General features: G+C 39.2%; 1 protein-coding gene across 1 annotated transcript in view; it reads left to right on the forward strand.

Moving 5' to 3' along the window:
* The window catches only part of LOC126412732 (guanylate cyclase soluble subunit beta-1), a 261772-nt gene that overhangs the window by 225941 nt on the left and 8449 nt on the right, over positions 1-27382 (forward strand). The gene's annotated exons all lie outside the window — the stretch shown is intronic.

The following is a 27382-nucleotide window of genomic DNA, read 5'->3' on the forward strand; positions in this document are numbered from 1 at the left end:
TCTTTGCTATTAACTTTATTCGCAACACATTTCTCAGACAGTATCCGTGTATACTGCTGAATTTACCTGCAAAATTGTATCATTGTACGACCCATAGTTCAGGAAATGTGATGTAATAATTATTGTTCTACTTGAAAACGAAACTGCAGGGTGATATTCACTAGAGATACAGGTGAACTATGTGTACAAATACGTGTGAAATATGTTAAATGCACGTGACATGTACTTACACGGGCAAAGCCAGGACAAAACGCTATTCCCAACCCCCTGGATCGACTTCAGCCCAACTTAGTAAACATACTATTTGTACTTACTATCTACAAAAAATACTGTCGGGGTAGGAACCAGCGGCCTTAAATCGGAATATGGGTGATACAACGTGGTGATAGAAGGGGGTACGAGGAGATGAACACAGACATTGCTGAGGAGGAGATGGACTGAGAGAGGGGGATGGGTGAAAGGGAAGAGGTAGATAAGACGTGTGTGTGTGTGTGTGTGTGTGTGTGTGTGTGTGTGTGTGTGCAACAGAGAGAGAGAGAGAGAGAGAGAGAGGAGAAAGGCTGCTATGGGCAGAGGGAGAGGAAGAAGGAAGAGATGGATAGAGATAGGGGAGAGGAGAACACGTACAGAATTAGAGGAGCATAAAATGGTCAGTGAGAGGGGCGAGGAAGAAATGGACAGAGAGAGGGACAGGAGGAGATGGATAGAAAGATGGGGGAGGTGTAGATGTACAGAAAGAGAGTGATATATACTTAGACTGGGGAGGAGGAGATGGACGGAGGAAAAAGTAGCAGACTGATAAAGGAGGAGGAGGAAAGGGGAAGGAGAAGATGGACTAACAGACGATAGGAAAAATACAAACCCAAGTATCGCCGAGTCCTCAGCTACTGTGGTGTTAGCTGTTTGCAGATTTGCCCTCTTCCTCCACACCTCAAGAGCTGTATGAACGATGCTCTGGTGAAAACACAAATCCTTGTGCTTACTGTGGTACCGAAGCAAAGGCTGGATATGATGCTATTTAATTTAAAGAAAGGAATTTGTTCAAACAATAGTCCCTGTTTTCTAGTTTGTAAAGAAGCATAAAACATTGTGTAGCCTCAGAATATGCCTGAAACAGCAGTATGTACATTCATGCATGTCTTCATACTGCACATTTAAATCAAAACAGATACCTAGTTCCTCAGACAGAGATTTTTCAATACTACTTTAATACAAAAGATCTTAGGTGTCTTAAATATATGGAATAATAATTAACATTTGGAGTGTGGTTTATAAATTATTCTCTGGGACATTGCTTTCCTTTTAAACATGGAAGCACCGTTTTAGGTTGTCGAATGAAGTTGCAGCATTGGTCTACATTTCAGCGACGGAAAACTGCTTCCACTTTCAACCATTACACAAAAACTATTAGTCTGTAAAATGCAGGTCAGTGTTACAAAATTATCACGGATGATTAAGGAATCTAACATCCAGCTGCAGCAACGCTTAGTTACGTGCTCATTGAATTCTAAATATTTATATGTTAAGACTTTTATCCACATTTATTCATACAGTGTGTCTGAGGACGTATTATGAGTATTCAGGAATATGTCAGAACGGCCACTCGAAGCAAAAAAGTCTAGTAAACATTGGTTCTAAAATGCATACTTTAAGAGCTTTGAGCAGTTTCTCAGTAAAGGAGATGTGTTTCACAGTAGCGAAAATCATAATTATGCTGCTGGCATTTGCTGATACTGCAGCACTAAACATTAACCTCATTGTCTATTCTGTCCCGAGATATTTTTCGTAAGCCACAAGAAAGTCAGATTCCTGTGAGCGTATTAACACGGAGTATGTCGTTTTTTTTCTCAACCCTTCAAGTACGTATTAACTTTTGTTTCCTGGTTTTTTGACAGTCATATATATTTAAGCAGAAACAACTGATTAATCGTTCTTTGACATCTAGGCTTCCTGGAGTCTCGTTACCGAGTAAAACTACGTGGGCGTGCTGAAAACTAATGCTTCCGAATTTTTTTCAGTTCATGATAATGGTTGAGATATTACCTATCATACATTTTACTAGGTCGACTTCCCCGCTCAGCTGGTGCGAGTTGCAACCCCGTGCCGCTAGAGGTCTCCGAATTGTAGCGGTGTGTAACGTAACTATGTCGCTGCATGAGGCAGAGCATGCGGCAATCGAGTTTCGACATAGAAAACGTGCCTCCAACTGAAATCCATAGAAGAGTGAAAGCTGAATAAGATGATGATTGTATCAACATCAGTAATGTGCTACGTTCTGTTGTTTGTACTCGTAATCGAGAAACGGTGCTGCTACCCTCAAGGTGTGTGACAGAACTTAAACTTAAAAAACACCTACAACGACTTGAGTTTGATAGTGATGAAGCGGTGGTAGCAGAGGTGAGGCTGTGGATCTGTCTACAAAGTCGAACATTCTACAGTGACGGTACCAACAAACCGGTCACCCGTGGGGAGAAACAAAAATGAAGACATATGCATAAAGGTGTAGAATGTTAAGACAGTTTATTTTATTGAAAAAAATTTTTTAATTTTCACACGAAAAATTTGGAGGCATTTTTGACTGTTGGTCGTGTCTTAGTGGCTACGATATACTGAAAGCCTAACGCTGTAGTGTCGTTAAAAAATACTAATCCTGTGGAAGCTCCTTTTGTTCTGGCGGTGTCGGGAAAGATGTGGACACGACATCTTCGCAGCTCGAGGAAGGGATGGGTGCCCAGACTAGCTGACACCCGGCGACCGCAAATCTACGACAAAACCCGCTGTGTCAAAATATCTCCAGTAATCGTGTAAACAGTAGGTCTCTAGATAAATTATAAGAGGGAACACGATAATCAGCTTTGTTGTTTTAACGGGAACCACTATGGTTATATTTCTGCATGACTATTGATGTAAAAAAAGTCAGTGACAAAACCGTTGCGTAGATCCAAGAAGGAGCTGTGGAATGAAAAATTACATTGTTTCTTGCTGCTCTCAGGGAATGTGTTTGCGACCTAGCTAAGAGATTAGTAGCGGAAGGAAAGAGGGAGAGCTGGGATGAATTCACACGCTAGTTAGAAAAGAATGTTACAGGGCTAAAAGGATCTTGCACGGAATTAAAAGGAGTAAGAGAAAGGAAAGCAATTACGCGAAACTAGTGAAAGGGGAGAATGGTGAGCTAATAACGTAATCGCAGAAAATAAGGAAACGATGGAAAGAGTGCTGTGACAAACTACTAAATTTGGAAAAACAGCACTGGAAAGGGAGTACCAGTATGGCACGGGGATCTGGATCTGGAAGAAGAGAAAGACGTTAGATAGTTAGTAGACTTATCACTGAGAAACATGAAACAGGAAACGCATCTAGGTTAAATGAGATAAGTGTGGAGACCTACTAGGCTATATTGGTTGTATAGATGGCTAGAGGCATATGTACTCAGAAATGAGCGCTTGGATAATGGAGAAAGGAAAAAATAAATTCAGTGTTGAAGAAGGGAGACAGAAAAGTATGTGATAACTTTCGAAGGATCATGCTCGTATCACAAGTAGCAAAAATAATTTCGAGGATACTGAAAGAACACTGAGGGAAGTCATTTGGAAGAGGAGCAGTAGGGCTTTCGAGATGGTAGATCAACAGTGAATCAAATTTGTACTACGAGACAGTTGGTGGAAAGGCATAGGTGCATGGAAAATAGCTGTTGATGACGTTTCGTGACTTAGTGAAGATTAAAAAAAGTGTTCCGAGAGAAATGGTTTGGGAAACCTTGAAGAGAAGGAGAGTTAGAAAACAAACAGTTGAAAGTCTTCAAGCAATATACGACAAAAGCTTCAGCTATATCTAGACCCACGTTGAAAGAACTGATAGGTTTAGGACTGTTACGGGGTTGACATTAGGAAGTGTGTAGCAATTATTATTTGTCACAGTGATAGATGAAATTGTGAAAGACACAAAAGAAATTCGTAGAGAAAGGGAGATGTTATTTTCCGACGATATTGTGACGTGAGGAACAAACAGTAATGAAGTACATGAACAAATATAATCTTAAACGAAAAAAAATGAAATGCAGTATGGAGAGGTGCAACACTGGTGGTAACTGGAAGAGGCAGTGAAGGAAAAGGAATAACTAAAATTAAATAACAGGTTATTGAAATTGTGGACAATTTTAAATATTTACGAATTATTTACGAAGAGAATGAAGAAAGCAGTTGGCGGAAGATGCAACAGGGCAACGCATTTTACCAGTAAGCGAGCGGCTTAGGACGAGAAAGGGAGGTGCCAATGAAGTGTAAGGAAGTGTTGTATAATACGTACTTAAAGCTCATATAGACATATGCATCGGAGACCTGGATAGTGATAAGAGGAGAGGGGAGTAGAATCCAGATCAGTGAAGCGAAATTCTTAAGGTGTTTCAGGAAAAAGAGACATAGTGATAAATGAAGGTGTTGGGACTGAAACTGGAGTGGAAAAGCTTAATGAGCGAATTGAGAAGAACAGGTTAAAGTTGTTTGGACGTGGCAATGAATGGAAGATAGAAGAACACCAAAACGAATTATGGTGTCCAGGTTTGAATAAAAGGGCAAGAGGAAGACCTAGAGCAAGATGAACTGACTCAATAAAGACGAGTTTTAGAAGAAGTTATCTGTTTTGGAACGAAACAGTTACAGGAGAAGAATGGTGGAAAGACAGAGATGTGGAAAAGTAGCTTAAATGCCCCATCCTAGCCTGATGTTCGATAAAGGGGAAACGAAGGCGACGACATCATTAATATCAGTAGTGAAGCGCAATGGAGCCACCCTGAAAGATATGTATCATACAATTAACAGCTCTCTCCCTAGAGTAACGGCGATCTCCTCTCTTTTCGTCTGTACAGGCAATAACTATCTCTAAATATTCATTCATACCCTGTGTAACGAGAAATCCATGATGAAAGATCAGCGTCGAAGATAGAAGATATATGACATCTCAAGAGTCAAAGAAACCGAGAGTTATAATTATTAGTGCTTTACAGCATTTACGCATGACATGCTCTATAGGAAGATAATACAGATGGCAGGGAATTCACAACTTCAGAAAACCTTTTGCGGCTTTCCAGTGACTAAGTAGTTGCAGGTTGTTTACCACAGCTATTTTTATCAGCAGACTGGTAACTGACCCAAGTATAGCCATTGTCTAAGGATACTAGTAGAGATTTGTTTATAGCGAATGATGTTTCTAACAGAGGTATAATTTTTTACTTATTCTTCAGTTTCTTCGTGTACTCTTAACCTATTGTATTATATTTTCAGGCATATTATTATAGATCTCCAAAATACGAATACTTGTAATCTGTTGCGAATTTTTAATGTCTCCTATTAAGTCATAAAATAATGCAAATGTTATTAGCTACAACTTCGACCATTCTCCTTTACAGCAATATGAGAATACATCTTAAAATTCAGAAAGGATGAACATTTGACGTGCGACAACTTAGTTGTAGCAGCTAACTAGAAGTTGCCTGCGTGGCAGCAAGCAATACAAGTATCCTCAAACGAGCCAGTTACAAGCTCCGTCTCATGTGATCCGCGAAGACGCTCATCTTTATTTCGTCTGATGTTCTGAATTTCACTTTTCATCCAGAGTACGATATGAGGTAATTCAGTAGTGAATCGATCGCTGTCACCACCTGGGTGAACGTCAGCTGCTGCACTGGCAGCGTGCACCCAGAACACCAGTACTAACGGGATTCCCTGACCAAGAGGATTAAGGCGTGCTACGGTTTCCCTGAGTCGGCAGTCGCTCATTCGCTTAACAATGTGGCCATTATTCTTGTCTTTCTGGGTATCCTTCTCACCGAACTACTACTGAAGTGAATAAGGGCGTCCACAGCTCTCAAAGGATATCAGTATATGTTACACGTTTCTTGAAACTACAGTAATTATCTCTACAATCATGTAATAAATTAATCTTCATCATCAACAGCGGCAGCATGATGTGTTCTGACGTGTGTGCAGCGCCTGAAACGCAAGCTGAGCATCTTCCATACTCTCTTCTTCTTCGACATTCTTTTAATTTTGTATCATATTGTATTCCACTTAATATCATCTATTAGATAATTTCTTATCCGTCCTGTGGCGTTTTGTTTCTTGACAATTCCTTCTATAAAAAAATCATATATTACGTAGTCTGCCCTCACTGAATACTCTTGATTATCATAAACTTACATTCCTCGTTCAATCTGTTTATTTTCAGTGATTTCAAATTCTGTAAATTTGCCTTTCAACATGGCACCTTCCTTTTTCTTGCAGGATTAGATTTCAAAGGTTTTCAGGGCTGCTCGTGGCAACTGCCAAGGACAGTCTTAGACAGGGTGGTCAGAAACAGTCTGAAAATCTTGTAAGGGTGTTACAGCATAGGTTGCACTGAAAAATAAATGTTAAGAAAAAAAATTTCTCACGTTGTGCCATTTCCGAGTTCATTAGCGTTGCAGTTAGCCAGTCAGGCCGTTGCGAGCAAATATTCAAGTGGCCCGCCAGACGGAATTACTGTCACTTGTTCTCATAGCATAGTTGGTAGTGAACGAGACTGCTCAGCTCGGGTTCGATCCTCACTACCGTCCTTTGTTCAATTTTTGTATCGATCTCTTGTTCGGTTTTAGGAAACCACTCGGAAACGGCGCAACGTATCGAATTTCTTAACAACTATTTCTCAGTACAACCTACCCTGTAACACGCTTAAGGGGACTCATTCGTGAATAACTGTCAAAACATCGTTCTTTTATTCTTGTCTTTAAACATTTTCTGTATTTTTCTGGACGAGAAAAAGTTAACTTCCAGAGGAATGGACCACAGAAAGTACCAAAATTAGAGGAATTTAAAAGTGGGTGCGCGCTCCACGACGTCCCTGTGACATACAGTCAGCTCTGTTAAATATAAAGTTTTGCTCTCATTTGCGCCAAATCAACAGCAAGCAATAACTCAACTCTCAATATTAACAAAAAATAAGCAACTGTAAACCCTTCGTACGTTAGCCAACTTAAGGTACTAAAAAGTCATAAAAACGATACAAATGGACGTGATCGGCTTGCAGAACGAAGAAATAGACAGGTTGCACTATTACTGTGGGCAAGTCATAAGACAAAATAAAAATGACCTTGAGGGAATGGAAAAGGAAGTATGGGCTACCTTCTTTCATACATCCTCCACAGACGACAACCCATGTCACGCACTCTGCCCACCTGGCAGTGATTTATGGTATGGCTACTGCAGGACTGTTACTCAAACGGAGACCTACAACAATAAAATTTCTTTGGCGTGTTTACATGGTAGGATTCAAAATTCAAATGAAAGTTTCAAAAATTGTATATGGGAACTGACACCGAAAACTATTCTAGTAGGACTAAATAGTTTCAAAATAGGTGTGTTAGATGCTTTTCTACAAGTTTCAATGATGGTGCAGTGTCAAGGATTAATGATATGGAACTGACAGAAGTGCCTGGTTGACTCAATATACAGAGAGCTCTAATAGCCATTGACCGAAGAAGACTCTTCGAAGCTGAAAAATCGGTGTTGGAAGCCACCAAAGAAGCAATAATAAGAAGAAATGGTGTGAAAAAGAGAAGGGAGGAAGAACAACACAGGAAACAAGATGAATATGGGCCTGGGATGCATTAGTGCCATTCAAGTTCAACAGAAAAAGCAAGTTTTACCTTTAACTTGAATTTACTGAAAGTTAAATTATTTCACGTTCTAAAAACTATTAAATATGGAGAGATGAAATATTGTATTCAGTCTTAAAACATGCTTAACGGAAAAGAAGTCTAATCTTGCGACTTAATTTTGAATATAAAATGCTTTTTTGAAGAGAAACCCTCAATTAATTTCCAAAATTTTTAATAATCATACCTAAAATTTTTGTAGCAAAATTTATGACAGAACCATCTTTTCAATAGTCTGCTTTAAATATAATAGTGCAAATAACTTACAAGAAAATAACAAACCTTCTACTTTGTTTGAATTTTGAGTAATGTGTACCTATGATGTACATAAATAATGAGCGTGGTTTGAAACTTCCTGGCAGATTAAAACTGTGTGCCGGACTGAGACTCGAACTCGGGACCTTTGCCTTTCACGGGCAAGTGCTCTACCAACTGAGCTACCCGAGCACGACTCACGCCCCGTCCTCACAGGTTTACTTCTGCCAGTACCTCGTCTCCTACCTCGAGTTCGAGTCTCGGTCGGGCACACAGTTTTAATCTGCCAGGAAGTTTCATATCAGCGCACACTCCGCTGCAGAGTGAAAATCTCATTCTCGAATGAGCGTGGTTTATTTCACTTGCAACAAAAAAATACAATTTAAAAAAAGTGACATCTTCCCAAAAGATGTGTTAAAAGATGGTAAGCATTATATGGGCTTTCAAACTTTATTCTTTGAGTTACACTGTTTAGAAAACTGTCAATTCTTTCAAGGTTTACCGTAGTATTCACGGACTAGTTCCCTTAAGAGCGTTTTAGACTGGTTCTGACCACACTTTACAAGATAACAATCCACTCGAGTCCGCAGCTCGTGGCCGTGCTGTAGCGTTCTCGCTTCCCGCGCCCGGGTTCCCGGGATCGATTCCCGGCGGGGTCAGGGATTTTCTCTGCCTCGTGATGACTGGGTGTTGTGTGATGTCCTTAGGTTAGTTAGGTTTAAGTAGTTCTAAGTTCTAGGGGACTGATATCCATAGCTGTTAAGTCCCATAGTGTTCAGAGCCATTTGAACCAATCCACTCGAAATACGTCTCTGATCTAGCCCTCAGCTTACGACCCATGCGACCAAAAAAATGTTCTTCCTCTATAAAAACTTTCGCGTGCCAGTGCTATTGTTATCGTAAGTCGTAGAATGGTCTCACAAATCGTGCAGTCCTGATTACTCAGCTGGAAGCGTCTTGTGAACTTCCACGAAATACTATTCAGTATAGTAAATCGGCGTTCCTGTTGCTAAACGTGTCTTTAGTTAATAGTTCTGGTCAAGTTTTCGATCAGTTTCAATGTCCGAGCTGTAGTACATGATTGGATTCTTGGAAGGGGACGAAAACATGCATCCTTCTGGTAGGAAAACTTTGGTCTGAAAAACGGAACACAGCTCTGTTAAAAAAAAAGAAAAAAAGAAACAAAATTGAGTCTAGGAGTAATCAGCTATACGCTAGACAATTTATTACTGGATTTTTTTTATGTCTTCGTTCTTCAGACTGGTTCGATGCTGCTCGCCAAAATATCGTCTCCTGTGACAACCTCTTCTTATCAGAGTACCAATTGCACCCTACTTCAAGGATGTATTTCAGTCACTGTCTTCCTCTAGAGTTTTTACCTTCTACAGCTCCCTCCAATACCATGGAAATCATTCTTGACGTTTCAACACATGTCCTAGCGTCCTCCTTTGTTTCAGTGTTTTCCGTATGTTCCCTTCTTCACCGATTCTGAGAAGAACCTAATTTCTTATTTTATCACCTGACCTGATTTTCAACATCGTTCCATTGTAGCTCATCTCAAACGGCTCGTCTCTTTTTCCGGTTTCTCCACAGTCCATACAATACAATGTTATACCATACAATGTTATGTTCCAGACTTATATTCTCAGTGATTTCTTTCTCAAATCAAAGCCTGAGTTTGACACTAGCAGACTTCTTTTGGCCGGGAATGTTCTCATTGCCTGCTCTGGTCTTTTGTTCTCGTTGCCTCATCCGTCGTGGACTATTTTGCATCCTAAAGCAGAACTGATAGTTATCTAACAATTGCTCAGTTTTCTTTTCCTTCCTCTGTACGTTATTCCTGTTAGTATCTTTGATGCATGAGATGTTAAGCTGATTGTGCGATAGATTTCGCTCTCATCTGTGCTTTCTGTCTTCGGAATTTTATGCATGATATTTGACCGAGGATTTGATGGTATATCTCTGGATTCGTAGATTCTATACACCAGATTGAATTGTTTCTTGGTTGACATTTCCTCAGAACTTCTTATTTTCCTTGTGCCTTTTTCCCGCTTTTCGCGCAAGGTTGGCAGGGTTAGTAACGGATTTGGTGCGATTAGTTTAAGGGGTGCGTGTAATGTTAGTCTCGTGGAGGTCAGCGAGGTTTTCCTGATGTTTGCGAATCGTGTACCTGAGGCGGGACTTGGGTACCAGACAGGTATTCAGCTACATGGATGTGAGAAACCTCCTGAAATCTCATCTAGACTGGCCGGCACACCAACACTCGTTAATCTGCTGCGCGTATTCGGTCCAGTGGCTGGTGTACCTTCCCGTCCCGCGCTTTAACACGCACGGCTGCCCTCGCGTACTGACTTTTGCCCCAATGATTTCAGAAATTCTAACCCTTCTGTCTTCCTTGATCGCCAAGTCTTTCTGTCATTGAATTCTGACTGTAATACTGCATACCTTAGGTCTTCCATAATAACTTCGTTTCTTCCTCTACCACATCAGACAAATCCTCCATCTTCAATGTAGTCTTCCCACCTATCCGCTATCTCCCCTGGGCTAAAAGCTCAATTCCCAAAGCACTCTTAATTTTGACGCTACTCCGTGAAGGTTGTTTTGAATATTCTCTATTCCCAATCAGGCGTACGAGTATAGTGTGTGTGTAATTACATTTTTTTTAAGTCACTAGTTTTCTGACTGGTCTGATGCGATCCGCCACGAATTCCTCACCAGTGCCAGCCTCTTCATTTCAGAGTAACACTAGCAACTTACGTTCTCAACCATTTGCTGGATATATTTCAATCTCTGTCTTCCCCTACAGTTTTTACCCTCTTGTACCGTGTAAGTCATTCACTGACGTCTTAAGAGATGTGCTACCATCCAGACCCTTTTCATTGTCTGTATCTTCAACGTATTCTTGTCCTCTCCGTTTCTGCGCAGAATCTCCTCATTCCTTACTTTATCCGTCCACCTAATTTTCACCATTCGTCTGTAGCATCATATCTCAAATGCTTCGATTCTCTTCTGTTCCCACAGTCCGTGATTCACTAACATACAACGTTGTGCTTCAAACGTACGTTCTCAGAAATTTATTCCTCAGATTACGGCCTATGTTTAGACTTGTAGTCTTCTCTTGGCCAGGAATTCCCTTTCTGCCAGTGCTAGTTTGCTTTTGATGTCCTCAGTGCTCCTCCCGTCATTGGTTATTTTGCTATCTATGTATTAGAATTCCTTAACTTCATCAACTTCACGACCATTAATCCTGAGGTTAAGTTTCTCGCTGTTCCCACTTCTGCCACTTATCATTACTTTCGTCTTTCTTCGATTTACTCTCAATCCCATTCTGTACTTATTAGACAGTTCATTCCATTCAGCAGATAATGTAATTCTTCTTCTACACTTGCATTCAGGATAGCAATTTCACCAGCGAATCAGATCATTTATATCCTTTCACCTTGAATTTTAATTCCACTCCTGAATCTTTCTTTTATTTCCATGATTGATTCATCGATGTACAGGTTGAACACTAGAGGCGAGAGACTACATCCCTGTCTTACACCCTTGTTAATCCGAGAACTTCGTTCTTGGTCATCCACTCTTAATATTCCCTCTTAGCTCTTACACATATTGTATATCGTCCGTCTCGCCCTATAGCTAACTCCTATCTTTCTCAGAATTTCGAACATCTTACATAATTATACATTGTCGAACGCTTCCTCCAGGTCGACAAATTCGGTTAATGTGTCATGATCTTTCCTTAGTCTTGATCAATTGTCAGCTGAAATGTCAGAATTGCCTCTCTGGTGTTTTCTCTCCTAACGTCAAACTGATCGTCATCTGACACATCCTAAATTTTCCTTTCCATTCTCCTGTATATTCATCTTGTCAGAAACTTGGACGCATGAGCTGTTAAGCTGATTGTGCGGTCATTCTCGCACTAGTCAACTCTTGCAGTCTTCGCAACTGTGTGGATGATATTTTTCCGAAAGTCAGATGGTATGTCTCCAAACTCATACATTACACACACCAATTTGAATAGTCGTTTTGTTTCCGCTTCCCCCCAATGATTTCAGAAATTCTGATGGAAAGCTATCGATCCCTTCTGCCTTACTTGATCTTAAGTCCTCCCAAGCTCTAACAAATAATGATACTATTACTGGATACCCTATCTCTTCCAAATTGACTACTATTTCGTCTTCTATCGCATCATACAAATTTTCCACCTCATAGATGTCTCCAGTGTACTCTTTCCACCCATCCGCTCTCTCCTCTGCATTTACCAGCGGAATTTCCGTTGCACTTTTAATTTTACCATCCTTGCTTTTAATTTCACCAAAAGTTGTTTTGATTTTCCTAGTTGCTGAGTCAGTCCTACCGACAATCATTTCTTTTCGATTTCTTCAAGCTTTTCATGCACCCATTTCGTCTAAGCTTCCTTGCACTTTCTATTTATTTCATTCCTCAGTGACTTGTACGTAGATTTTAACTTACATAGTGGCAACACTGCTGTGGAGAAACTATGCAATGGAATCTACTGTTGTCGCTGATAGCACACGTTGTTGACGTACCTACCTTACCTCCAAGCAAATGGACTCGCCCGTCCGACGTCACCGGAGCGCGCAAAATCGAGGGAAGCACAGCCACGTGTGAGCGAGCGGTCTAACGTAACGATGTCACTATGTTTTCGAAAGAGGAACAACGGAGTTGAATCAAGATTGAATGTGCCAGAGGTTGTACAGCACGACAGTGTCATCAAGGTCTTCAAGAGGCGTGTGCGGAATCGGCCTTGCCGTACAGAACGGTGGCACGTTGGGTAAAAGCCTTCAACGAAGGTTGGCAAGCTGTGGCAGACATGCACAGGGCAGGTCGTCCTAGCGTCTCTGGAGAAGAAGTGCATGCTGTTGCCGCCTTAGTGGACAGTGATGGACGCCGTACGATTCGTGAGCTCGAAACCGGATTAGCGCATACGACTGTGCTTCGCATCCTGAAGGAACGCCTGGGCATGCGAAAAATTGCATCACAATGGGTTCCGCATGACTTGACGGAAATGCAGAAATGGATGCGATACGACGCTGATTAGACGCACTTGGGCGCTACGAGCACGAAAGAGAGGTTTTTTTACGCCGTATCGTAACATTGGATGGGACGCCGACCACATCGTACTAGCCAAAACTGAAACGTCAATCCAACGAATGGCGTCATTATGGGTCGCCCCAAAAGTCGGAAGTGCGTCAGAGCCCCATTATGATGAAAGTTATGGTAATTCTCGTGTATAATCCTAACGCATTATGTTCCTCCACGGCAGACCGTCAGTGCACAGTATTACTGTTCGTTTTTGAAGCATCATCTGGACCAGCTTTGCTAAAGCAGCTGTGACACTTTCTGCGCAACTCATCATTTTGCACGACAATGCGGGGGCGCATATAGCTGTGGCTGCTCTGTTCGGTCGATGGGACTGGGAAGTCTGTACCATCCACCATTCTCCCCGGACTTAAGTCCTTGTGACTTTGATTTGATTCCGAATATGAAGGAACCACTTCGTGACATCCGCTTCAGAAATGTTCCAGAGATTCGACAGGCAGTAGACCGCTCCATTTGCACCATCAACAGAACAGACTCTGCTAACGGTGTACTATTCCTTCCACAGCACTGACAACGGGTTCTACACAACGCTGGTGACTACTTTGAAGGACAGTAACAGGTGCAAACATGTAACAGTTTTGTATCGGTTGTGATTAAATAGTTGCCACTATTTAAGTTCCAACCCTCGTATTGCTGTATTCCTAAATTTCCCTGAACATTTTTGTACTTCCTTCCATCATCAATCAACTGAAGTATTCCTTCAGTTACCCATGATTTCTTCGCAATTACGTTCTTTATACCTATGTTTTTCTTTCCAACTTCTGTTATTACCCTTTTCAGAGACGTCCATTCCTCTTCAACGGTGCTGCCTACTAAGCTATCCATTACTGCTGTATCTATGGTCTTAGAGACCTTCAAGCGTATTATGTCATTTCTCAGTACTTCTTTATACCACTTCTTTGTGTATTCTTCCTGGCTAATCTCTTAAACTTCAACCTACTTTTCATCACTTCTACATTGTCCTCTGAGTATATATCTGGTCCTGGGTACGCCTTACAATCCAGTATCTGATTTGGGAATCTGTCTGACAATGATGTAATCTAACTGAAATCTTCTCGTGCCACCCGGCCTCCATCTCTCCTCCTCTTGTGATTTATTACAGAACTCAGTCTTTCTCCTCTATCATTCCGTGTCCCAAGGCCATATTCTCCTGTAACCTTTCCTTCTACTGATTCCGTTACAACTGCATTCCAGTCCCCCGTGACTATCTGATTTTGATCTCCCATTACGTTCTGTATTACCCTTTCAATATCATCATATACTTCCTCTACCTTTTCATCTTCAGCTTGCGACGTCGGCATGTTTACCTGAACTATCGTTGACGGTGCTGGTTTGCTATCGATTCTAATAAGAACAATCCTATCACTGAACTGTTCACAGAACAAACTCTGTACCCTACCTCCCTACTCATAACAAATCCTACTCCTGTTACACCATTTCCTGCTGCTGTTGATATTACCCTGTATTCGTCTGACCAGAAAACCTTGTCTTCTTTCCATTTCACTTCGATGACCCCTACCATATCTAGACCGAGCCTATACATTTCCCTTTTCACAGTTTCTATCTTCCCTACACGTTCAAGTTTCTGACGTTCCACGGTCCGATTCGTACAACGTTACCCTTTTGTTGGTTATTCAATCTTTGTCCCATGGTCACCTTCCCGTTGGCAGTCCTGTCCTGCAGATACGGATGGGGGACTATTCCGGAATCTTTTTCCAATGGAGAGATCCTCGTGAAACTTTTTCACTTAGAGGCCTCATGTCCAGTGGATACACGTTATGTGTCGTTAATGCAGTGATTTCCATTGCCTTCTGCATCCTCATGCCGTTGATCACTACTGATTCTTCTGCCCTTTAGAGGCAGTTTCCTACACCAAGGGTAAGAGAGTGCCCTCAACCTCTGTCCGTTTCTTCACCATCTTTGACAAGGCCGTTGGCAAAATGAGGGTGACTTCTTATGTCTAAAGTCTTCGGCCACCACTGCTGATTACTAGTCAAAATTTAAGCGGGGATGGGTTTCGAAACCAGCACCTACCTGTACAGCAGGGGTTGCATGCCTTATGCTACTTCATGTCGTTGATCATTGTTTTTATCTTTCCGCCTTTTAGGATCGGTTTCATACCTCAAGGGCAACAGGCTGCCCTGATACTGTGTTCTGTCGTCCCTTCTCTTTGACAAGGTTGTTGGCAGAACGATGGTGACTCCTTACACGACGAATCCTCGGCTGCGAGATCCGATCATTTTTATTCTCGATTTCTAGTAAAAGATCTACCATTCCCTTTTTGTTTCTGTCTATCTGCTTCTTCGTCTTTTTTTCATCAGTTCTCTGCGGATTTCGCATGTCCTCTCTCAAATTCCATCGAAGAGAACTTCGCTCTGTTCCTTTTTACTACAGAGTGTGGCCAGTCCCCTAACCGAACACAATGAGTTACGTTGCAGGTCCCTAATGCAGAGGGTCTGTAGCTGGATCCGCGGTTTTTGAAGTTTCCGCGCGGGGCTGCCACACGAACAACATGCATTATCATTATCGTGTCATGACATGTTTTAACTCAGTTATGACTGGTGCATCAAGAATTACCGAATAAAGTTTACTCTGAAGGACTTGTCCTTAAATTTCAAGGCATCCAAATAAAAAGCTGTCGTTTTAAAGGTGGTAATGATTTTGAGAGGAACAGCATCACGGTCAACATAACCGTCGCGTTATTTGACATGCGCTGATCAGTAAAGGCCTCAATTTTCTATACATTGCAGTCTTCAGCTATATCCTTTCATATAACGCATGAGTATTCTCCGGTATCACCTAACAGCTTCCATTAAATCGTTGGAACGAATTTTTCGTTCCTCTTGCACTACTTCAAGGATCCAGTTCCTCCCATACGCTTGACTTCATGTTCCGCCAAATTCCTTTTCATTTCCATTGAGGACAGAGTTGCGCCTCCACTCTTGTCTGTCCCCTAACACATTAGTTTCAGCTTCTGTGTCTGCAAGTTGTTCTACATCTCACCGCTTCTCTTTGAGAGTCCAAAAGTAAAAACCGATAATGTACGCTCAGTAGGTCGGAAAAGCCTGTTTACGTTAGCAGAACACCCGATCCCAATTTTGGGGTTCCGTACCTCGGTCGTAGCATTTGAGACGTGGTACTATAGACGAATGTTGAAAATTAGGTGGACTGATAAGGTAAGGAATGAGGAGGTACTACGCAGAATCGGAGAGGAAAGGAATATGTGGAAAACACTGATAAGGAGAAGGAACAGGATGATAGGACATCTGCTAAGACATGAGGGAATGACTTCCATGGTACTAGAGGGAGCTGTAGAGGGCAAAAATTGTAGAGGAAGACAGAGATTGGAATACGTCAAGCAAATAATTGAGGACGTATGTTGCAAGTGCTACTCTGAGATGAAGAGGTTAGCACAGGAAAGGAATTCGTGGCGGGCCGCATCAAACCAGTCAGTAGACTGATGACCAAAAAAAAAAAAAAAAAATCTCGGTCGTAAAAACGGAGCCCTAATTGGACCGCTTCGTTGTCCATCTGTATGTCTCTCAGTTTCTCTGATTGTTATGACCACTTTTTCTTATGAACAGGTATAGGTGTCAACTTGAAATATTCGTTACACTGTAAAGTGTACAGCCCCTTTTTAATGCGAAAACGTTAAGCTACTAATTCGATGCAATAAAAATATACGGCCATTTACGTCATATATATGGATACTCGCAAACTCCATCATTAAAACCCATAGGATATTTCTCGTTGATCTAGAACCATGAAATTCGACAACAAGTAAAGTTTCACAGTGAAAGTAAAGGAAAAAGTCCGAAAGTTGTTAATTTGTAGTTATTTCACATAAAAAATATTGTTTAGCTATTAGTTGTCCATCCGTCTGCCTGTCGGTCTGTTAAGACCCCTTTATCCCAAGAACGATTAGAGGTATCCAGTTGACATTTATGTCACAGGTAAAAGTCTGCGGTACCTTGAAACTGTTGAACATCTACGTCAATGCAATCAAAAGATACTGCCCTATACGTCATGTGTTTTGATACTCGCAAGCCGACCGGTGTGGCCGTGCGGTTAAAGGCGCTTCAGTCTGGAACCGCGTGACCGCTACGGTCGCAGGTTCGAATCCTGCCTCGGGCATGGATGTGTGTGGTGTCCTTAGGTTAGTTAGGTTTAAGTAGTTCTAAGTTCTAGGGGTCTTATGACCACAGATGTTAAGTCCCATAGTGCTCAGAGCTATTTGAACCATTTGATACTCGCAAACGTACTCATCAAAGCCTATAAATTAACCATCTAAGGACATTATGGGCCTGGTAGTTTAGTCCTATGTTTATTTATTTTGCTGTGCATCCATTTAATATTTTCAAATACTCTAAATACCATACTTCTTCGACTATTTCCATGATTCATCGTTACTGGCGAGCTACCTCAAAATTACCACTAGATAGTACACTCATTTCAAAAGTGAACGGCACCAAAGGCACATACAAAGAAATTAAAACGAAAAATCTTTTAATAATTTTATTTTGTCAAATGTCCCTAATAAAAACTGCTCAGTTATAAATTTGAGCACTAACAACAAAGGCCACCAACAGACACAACAACATTTCAAGACATGTACAGTTTAAACATTAAATAAAATCCCTCTGTAGATTACTACTTTGTAGTTTCAAAAACACCCGCCAGGTCTGGTTTTCAAACTTTTTTCTTTGCTAAAGCATACAGAGATGTGATATAAGCAACTATATCCTCTACAGTCTAAAAGGAGGAGAAACGATTTCTGGGGTAATGTGATCTGAAACCCGAGTAACGTAACTGAAACGGATCTTAAATCAGGTGCACAACTGAAAAACAATTCGGCTCTTAGCTATGACTTAAATAATAAACTTTTACCGATAATAGGTCAAAAATGATATCAGGTATTACAAGATTAAAACAGCTTTCCCACAAAAAGATTTAAAATTGACTCTGGGAGACATCAATCAAAATCTGTCTCTAAGAAAAGCAGATCACTCAGCGTAACTAAGAAAAGAGTTAAAAACGATGTATTGCTTTAAACACGATTTTTTAAAAAACATTTAGCAACTATAAAGGTGACTGAACCTGCATTATGCCTTAAAAACAATGAACCAGTTAGCAACACTGAGCAAAAAAAAAGTTAGCATACCAAACTAAAATTTAAGCTTACCGATTATTCGTTTGCGTTGTCCAGTCTTTTGCCATGATGACAATCCACAAGCAATACGGCAAAATCCAATCAAATTACCAAATTATACGAGCCCTGCTTGTTGTGCCAGTTGGCCATTAGGTAAGACACCTAGCACATTCATCAGCACATACACACTTCGTAATCTTCACCAATAATTAGCTGGGCCAGCAAGCATAACAATTTAACGTCAATACTCAATTTAACCAATGCACATAACTCGAACTCCACTTCACATGCAATGGATCCTGCGAAAATCTACTGTAAATGCTACCACCGGGCTTCTGTCCAAGGTAACATTGTCGCAACCCCGCGTCATTAACTCCACATGCGACCACCTTCCCCGCTGACCCTCAAAACTCACTAGCTCCTGCACTCGCTGGAAGTAACAAAACGATGAGCCGGCCCGCGTACAGCGTTACAAGGCCGCATCGCTCGGTCCTGCTGATATATTTAGATGACATTGAATCTGATAGTGCAATAGATATACTATGCCTGTCTGAGCAGCACATTGTGTCTGATATGGAAAAGGTAAATATCAGTGGTTATAAACTAGCTGCACATATGAGTAGAGAGAATAAGGTGGGAGGAGGAGTTGCCACGTATGTCAAAAGTTATCACTGTGTAGAAAGCTTAGATACAAAAGAGTTTTGCCAAGAGCAACATATAGAAGCATGTGCCTGTAAACTTAAACTGAAGGAAGGCTCTTTTATAAGTGTAACAGTATATAGGTCCCCTTCTGGAAACTTTCATTTATTCTTGGAAAACCTGGATGCCTGGTTGTGCTATCTGTCAGATAGGGGAAAGCAAATTGTTATTTGTGGGGACTTCAATGTTGATTCACTGAAAGAGTGTAATAGGAAGAATGACCTGGAAGTCTTGCTCGGTTCTTTCAATTTGACATCTGTCATTAATTTTCCTACTCGGGTAGTAAAGGACAGCAGCACATTGATAGATAACACTTTTATAGACCAAGATAGGTTTAAAAACATAAATTCTTGTCCTGTTGACAATGTGATTTCTGATCATGATGCTCAGCTAGTTACAGTATATGACATAGCTCCATTCAGTAATTCAAAACTACCCTCCAAAGTTGTGCGTTCAGTTAATGACTCAACAATTAGAAATTTCAGAGAAAATCTTCAGCAGTTAGACTGGGATGAAGTGTACAAGGAACCTGATGCTAATTTGAAATATAACTTATTTCATGATACACTTGTAAGAGAATTTGAAAACTGTTTCCCCAAGAAAGTAGTTAAATGTAATTATAAGACACTATGCAAAAACCTTGGCTTGCTAAAGGAATAAAAATATCTTGTAACCACAAAAGGGAACTGTATCTAACAACAAGAAAGAGTAATGATCCAGACACAGCCAAATATTATAAAAACTACTGTGCTACATTAAGAAAGGTTATTAAAAAGTCCAGAAGCATGTGCATCATGTCTGAGATTAATACCTCTGATAACAAAATCAAAACAATTTGGAATATTATTACAAGGGAGACAGATCAATCAAGAATGCAGGATGACAGTATCACCATCAAAGCGAATGGAAACTTGATAAACAACAAGCCGGAAGGCGAAAACATTTTGAATAATCATTTTTTAAATGTTGTAGAGAAAATAGGATCTAAATGTTCACTAGAAGAAGCAAGGCGGTTAATGGAAGAGGCCTTACCCACACCATTTGATACAATTGAAATTCCACTCACTTCTCCATCTGAAATTAGGAAGATAATAAACTCTCTCAAGAACAAAATCCCACAAGGGATTGATGGCATTTCCAGCAGGATAATAAAAGCTTGTTCCCAAGAAATAAGTGGGATTCTTAGCCACATATGTAATAGCTCTCTGAAGCAGGATATTTTCCCAGATAGACTGAAGTATGCCATCGTTAAACCACTGCATAATAAGGGGATACGTCTGATGTCAACAACTACCGCCCAATCTCTCTTCTGACTGCCTTATCCAAAATTCTTGAAAAAGTAATGTATTGTAGAGTAGCTTCACACCTTTGCAAAAATAAAGTTTTAACAAAATATCAGTTTGGTTTTCAGAAGAGGTTTTCAACGGAAAATGCTATATATACTTTCACTAATGAAATATTAAATGCTCTGAGTAACCCGAAGTCACCCGTTGGGATTTTTTGTTATCTATCAAAGGCTTTTGATTGTGTAAATCATGGAATACTTCTACATAAGCTCAAGTACTGTGGTATGAATGGGACAGTGCTCAAATGGTTTAAATCATACCTAACTGGAAGAGTGCAGAAAGTTGAAATAAAGAGTTCACATAATAAGCAAAAAACTGGTGATTTCTCAAACTTGGGAACAATCAAGAATGGGGTGCCGCAAGGTTCGGTCTTGGGTCCTCTGCTGTTCTTAATATATATTAATGACTTGCCATTCTATATTCACGGAGATGCAAAGCTGGTACTTTTTGCCGATGATAAAAGTATAGCTATCACACCCGACAGACAAGAAATAACTGGTGAAATTGTAAACGACGTTTTTCACAAAATCATTAAGTGGTTCTCTGCAAATTGTCTCTCATTAAACTTTGATAAAACACAGTACATACAGTTCCACACAGTAAATGTAATTACCCCATTAATAAATATAGACTTCGACCAGAAATCGGCAGCTAAGGTAGAATATTCAAAATTTATAGGTGTATGCATTGATGAGGGGTTGAACTGGAAAAAACACACTGAGGATCTGCTGAAACGTTTGAGTTCAGCTACTTATGCTATTAGGGTCATTGCAAATTTCGGCGATATACATCTGAGTAAATTAGCTTACCACGCCTATTTTCATTCTCTGCTTTCGTATGGCGTCATATTCTAGGGTAACTCATCATCGAGTAAAAGAGTGTTCATTGGACAAAAGCGTGTAATCAGAATTATTGCTGGAGCTCATCCAAGATCATCCTGCAGACACTTATTTAAAGAGCTAGAAATCTTCACTGTAGCCTCGCAATATATACATTCACTTATGAAATTTGTTATTAACAACCCGAACGAATTCAAAAGTAATAGCAGTGTACATGGCTAAAACACTAGGAGAAAGGCTGATCTTCACTGCTCAGTGTTAAATCTAACTTTGGCTCAGAAGGGGGTAAATCATGCTGCCACCAAATTCTTTGGTCACTTACCTAATAGCATCAAAAGTCTGACAGATAGCCATATAGCATTTGTAACCTCCCCACAAAAATTTTAATAGACAATATTATATGGAAATGGAGCCAAGCGGCAATATCGTCCCTCAGAAATATTTAAATAAAAAAAATATAATAATAAGTGGGACCCAAGGATAACCTCCCTGCAATCAAATGTACTGACAAAGGGAACAAAAATGTGAAAATCGCAATCTGACTCTGGTGTAAGCTCCCACAAAAATAATGAAAGTCAATTCAGTGATAAGAAAATCTCAGAAAAATGATAATAATGATTCAATTAAACCGAAATATCGGTCTTTGGCCCTGTGCAAAAAATCGAAATTAAATTCTTACCTCATTGCAACACCTAGTCAAATTTCTGCTCTTGTTGTTGCGCACCGCTTGGAGGAACTGCATTGCAAATAATAATATTCCTTTTTTTTTTTTTTTTTTTTTTTTTTTTTTTGTAATCTAATTGAAAACTGAAACTTTTGTTTAGGGGAAGTGGAACGAAATAGTTACTTCAATTAAATGAAAATTTTACGTAAAATTGCTTTTGAAATCAAAGTTATTATTGGGGGCACTTGTTGAAAATTAGTTACAATAATTAAACTTTACATTATCCGATGATTATCTTAATTAACAGTATACCTCATTCAGCATCTTGACCAGTGTTGTCGCCAGACCACATCACGCAACCCCACTGGGCTGCTACCACTGACCGACCGCTCTGCATGACGACTACTAGCGTACTGCACGCGACGATTACTGACAGAGTACTGCTCTCAACTAGACAGAGCTACAGACTCGCAACGACTAACTGACAGACTGAGAACCGCTCGCAACACTCGCGCGGTCAAGCGCATACTCTCTGGTCACAGATGCTACAATGCCTTGCCATCGCTGCTATGTTACATACGTGTTTCATAACCCTCCACTGGGGGGGGCAAAAATTTGGCAGCGATGGTGAGTCATTTGGACTTGCCAAGCGCGGCAAAATTTTTCTTTAATTAACAAAATTCTACAACTTACAGAATATTTAAATGTTGTGCACATGCACTAAGTACAAAATATCTCAGACAAAGACAAAATGTGAGTACAAAACATAGTAGCAAATCAGAAAAATGTATATACAAATTATTTGACAGATAACAAAGTGCACAGGCACTGAAAAAAATTCTTTAGCATATTCAGAACAAATAAATAAAAAAAAATGGTTCAAATGGCTCTGAGCACTATGGGACTCAACTGCTGTGGTCATAAGTCCCCTAGAACTTAGAACTACTTAAACCTAACTGACCTAAGGACAGCACACAACACCCAGCCATCACGAGGCAGAGAAAATCCCTGACCCCGCCGGGAATCGAACCCGGGAAGCGAGAACGCTACCGCACGACCACGAGATGCGGGCAGAACAAATAAACAGACTGGCAAAATATTATGTTGACAAGTGACATGAGTGCACATGCACTGCAGTTGAGAACATATCAGTAATTGATGAAATGTATGTACAATTAGTAACAAATGGCATAAGTGCATTCACATTAAAGTATTGAATATACAGAATAGTAGAAATCATATTGAAAAATGAGAAAAGTGTACAGGCACTGAAGTTCAGTAGAAAACATATTAACACCTAACAGAAGTGCTCATGCACTGTAGTTCAGAAAATAAAAAATGTATATACAATATAAAAGACAAAAGTGCACATATACTGTACTTCAGAACAAATCAAAAAAAATGTCTTTAGCATTTTGACAATAAATAAACATAATAGCAAAAAAATATCATGTCGACCAGTGACATAAGTGTACTCGCACTGGAGTTTAGCGAATCGAAAAAAAATGTATAACCCATGAACATAAATAATGTTAGCAAAAAATGATTTTCACTATGTGACAAGAATTAGGATAGGAAAGGGAAGGATTGCATCATGGTTGTAGCACTTTAGATTGCACACAGCTGTTCTGAAAGTCCATATCTTTCCACAGAAGTACAACACCAAGTGACACAACTTGAAGTTCTTTTCCCCTCAGAATTTATCAGCGTAGCCAAGACGCTGAACTGTCGTAGTAATATTCCATTTTTTTTTTATTTTGGCAGTATATTAGGTACACCAAACAGTGGGACCATAATAACGTCTTCATCGCTCACGGTGGTGGACAGCATGTCGTGTCAACACCACGCTCTTACACGGCACATCAACGTAGAATTAGTGCAAAACCAAATATAGTGCTCCATGATCACTAGCATAAACAGGACAAATGGACATTGCAGTAATTCAGGGTAGTTAGCTCATAAGGTGAAGGACATTAAGTCACATAATATTGTCAATTACAGTAGTAGTTTGCGGCATTCATAGCCCAGTTATTGAACATTTCTGTACCATGTATGTAGTATTACAGAAAAATGTTCATTAATTGTTTTACATAGAATCAGTAATCTTCTTTTCCTAGTTACAAAGCATTATTAAACAATCGCTTCTTTTCCAGTTACAAAGTATAGCATAGTTAATTAATCATTTGTCATTCCAATATAGTATTAATCATTAACCTTCTCCTAATTACAAAGCATCATGAAACAATCGCATTCTTTTCCAGTTACAAAGTATGGCATAGTTAATTAATCATTTGTCATTTCAATATAGTATTAATCATTAACCTTCTCCTAATTACAAAGCATCATGAAACAATCACATTCTTTTCCAGTATCAAAGTATGGCATAGTTAATTAATCATTTGTCATTTCAATAGTAATAATCATTAGCTTTCTAATTACAAAGCATTATGAAACAGTCACATTCATTTCCAGTTACAAAGTATGGCATAGTTAATTAATCATTTGTCATTTCAATAGTAATAATCATTAGCTTTTTCCTAATTACAAAGCATTATTAAACAGTCACATTCATTTCCAATTATAAAGCATAGTTAATTAATCGTTTGTCATTTCAATATAGTAAGAATCATTAGCCTTCTAATTACAAAGCATTATGAAACAATCGCATTCATTTCCAGTTATAAAGTATAGCATAATTAATTAATCATTTGTCTTCCAATAGAAATAATCATTAGCTTTTTCCTAATCACAAAGCATTATGAAACAATAGCATAGTTAATTAATTATGTGTCATTCCAATCTAGTAAGAATCATTAGCCTTCTTCTAATTACAAAGCATTATTAAACAGTCACATTCATTTCCAATTACAAAGTATGAACATTGAAAACAAGAGCTAATTAATGGCATAATTAATAACAATTCATTAAGTGACACTAATTATTGGCACTCACTGGCCATCAGGTATCGAATAGTATAGAGCATTGTTCCTCATTCATTATTATTCAGATCATTACGAAGTCATTATTAAAAATCAGTTAATTATAGTCATAGCATTAATAATCGTGGGGATTATTTTATATATATGTGTATTTTTGTGTCTCACTAAGAAGTCATTACTGAAGTGACATACTATTCAGAGCTAATCAGTATTATTCAGAATTTTCACAAACTGGTATCACTATTTGGGACTGTTAATACATTTTTTTTTTTTGTTAGCAATGCATTGCGTTGGGATCGATAATTAATTGTTGAGGCATAACACTTTTTGCTTTTGACCTATTGCTGCAAATGAGGATAGGTAACGTCATTCGTCATGAGTCAGCTGTAGCGAGGTTATGTAACAAGGCAGTATATGTGATCACATTTATAAATGGTAAACACAAATGGGTAAAAAATAAAAATGCAAGTACTAGAACACGTATAATAAGTAACAGGTTTAGTAAGTATCATGAAAAGCTTCTCCTGGAAAAAATACAAAATGGATTATTGACCTGAAAGAAGAAACGCACACTATGCTGAAAAGTAGTGAACTTCGAATTAACAAGTAGTGAAATGTGTATAAAATGTGTTCCATAGCTGTCCTTTCCAAAACTTTCCGTCATCCTACTATGCAATATAACACCTGCTGTCAAAACAAACTGCAACAAATACTTAAATAACTACATAGCATAAATATAAAACTCCAACATTATTCTCATCTGTAAAGAAAAAACTTCATTATCAATCACTTCATTATCCATATTATCATAACTTCATTATTATCATCACCTGTAAAGAAAAACTTCATTATTCATAACACCATATCCTTCATCATTATTCATCAGTATTCATTATCATCTGCAAAAAATCACTTCATTACTCATTATACAATTATTCCTTATCTCTAGCATATTTCATCACTAAAACGAAGATGTGTAGTTCAGTCTGACAGCCCGCATCAATCACCTTGTATTCTGAAAGAAAAAATTAGCTAAGGCTGCTATTCTATGATGAGTATAGTATATTCTTGTTAATGCTTGTTAATCCTGATCCATTTACTCTTCCTCATAAAGTTATTGCATCTTCTATCGTTTATTCCGTAGGTGAAATTCCCATTTCTGTTGAATTTATTTCTTACACGCATCATTTCTTTCTGAAATTGATGAACAAAGATTAATGTCTTGCATTTAAATCATATACCCATTAAATAATGACTGGTTTATGGTAACATAATTAACCATACAGCATAACATGACAGAAAACGTAATATGTCAAAGGCATTGACAGTGTTCAGAGGCAAAATGTACAGATAATATCACAATGCAGCAGCAAAAATGTAAAACAGTCACGATGTTGAGATGTCATAAGGCAAAAAATGTCAAAGTCAACAGGTGTGTTATATCTTAACTATTTCACAGTGCATACAAACAAAACTGGAGTACAATCATATACACAAAAAAAAGTGGAAAATGTGCACGGTCTGATGTGTAACGACAAGAAAAGCGACCTGCTAACCTTACCTTGCCGGGCACTTGCCAAGAAAAAATGCGATAATCATCAGTAATTAGTCAAGTGAAATAATTGCATTAATAAATGATATCATAGTGTGTTGAATCATAAAGTGTCTTCATTCAATAAACGGTTTAATGTTTGAGATATGGTGGTTGCCTTTCGATTTTTTGGTTCTCAAAGTTTCGACGTGTACAACATTGGGGTGAGGGATGCTGCGAATCCGATATGGACCTGCGTATAGAAGTTCAAATTTACTGCACTTACCTTTTAATTTACTGGATAAATAATGTGTACGTACTAGTATTTTCTGTCCAACGTGAAAGTCGCGGCGTGTACAAACCTGTTTTTGCTGTCTTCTCCGGCGCTCTGCGGCACGTTTGATGTTGTTCAGCGCAATGTCAATTATTTCGTGGTGTCTTAGTCGACGACATTTAGGGAAGTTTACTAATTCTTTAATTTTGTTTGGGGGTTCAACGTTTTTCAGTATAATAGACGGAGATAGCATAGTGGATTCATTTGGAATGGAATTAATTACGTCTTGGAATGAGAGTATGTGTGTATCCCAATCAATATGTCTTCTGTGGCAGTATACTCTACACAGTTTACCAATTTCTTTCATTAATCTTTCACAGGGGTTCGAAGAAGCGTGGTACTTGGATATATAAATCGGAGAAATGTTTCTAGCTCGTAACATGCGTGTCCATACGCTACTACGAAATTGAGATCCATTGTCAGAAATTACTTTCATCACATGCCCTACATGAAATAGAAAATGTTTTACAAATGCTTTCGAAACAGTTTTAGCAGTAGCTTTACGTAACGGAGTGAAAGTAACAAATTTTGAAGTGAGCTCAACAGCGACAAAGATGTAGCAAAAACCTCTGTTAGTTCTCGGAATCGGACCAAAAATATCTACTGCGGCCATGTGTCTTAATTTAACAGGTATAATGGGATATAATGGAGGAATATGTGAAGTGTTGTCTGATTTAGCTTTCTGGCAAATTTTACAAGACGCTAAAACTCGTCGTATACGTTTCTCCATGTTAGTAAAATAAGAGTTCTGTCTCAGTATAAGAAAACATTTTCGTGCTCCGTAATGTGCATAACTTAAATGAGTGTACCAT

This window comes from Schistocerca serialis, chromosome 7 (assembly GCF_023864345.2).
Source record: "Schistocerca serialis cubense isolate TAMUIC-IGC-003099 chromosome 7, iqSchSeri2.2, whole genome shotgun sequence".
Classification (NCBI taxonomy): domain Eukaryota; kingdom Metazoa; phylum Arthropoda; class Insecta; order Orthoptera; family Acrididae; genus Schistocerca; species Schistocerca serialis.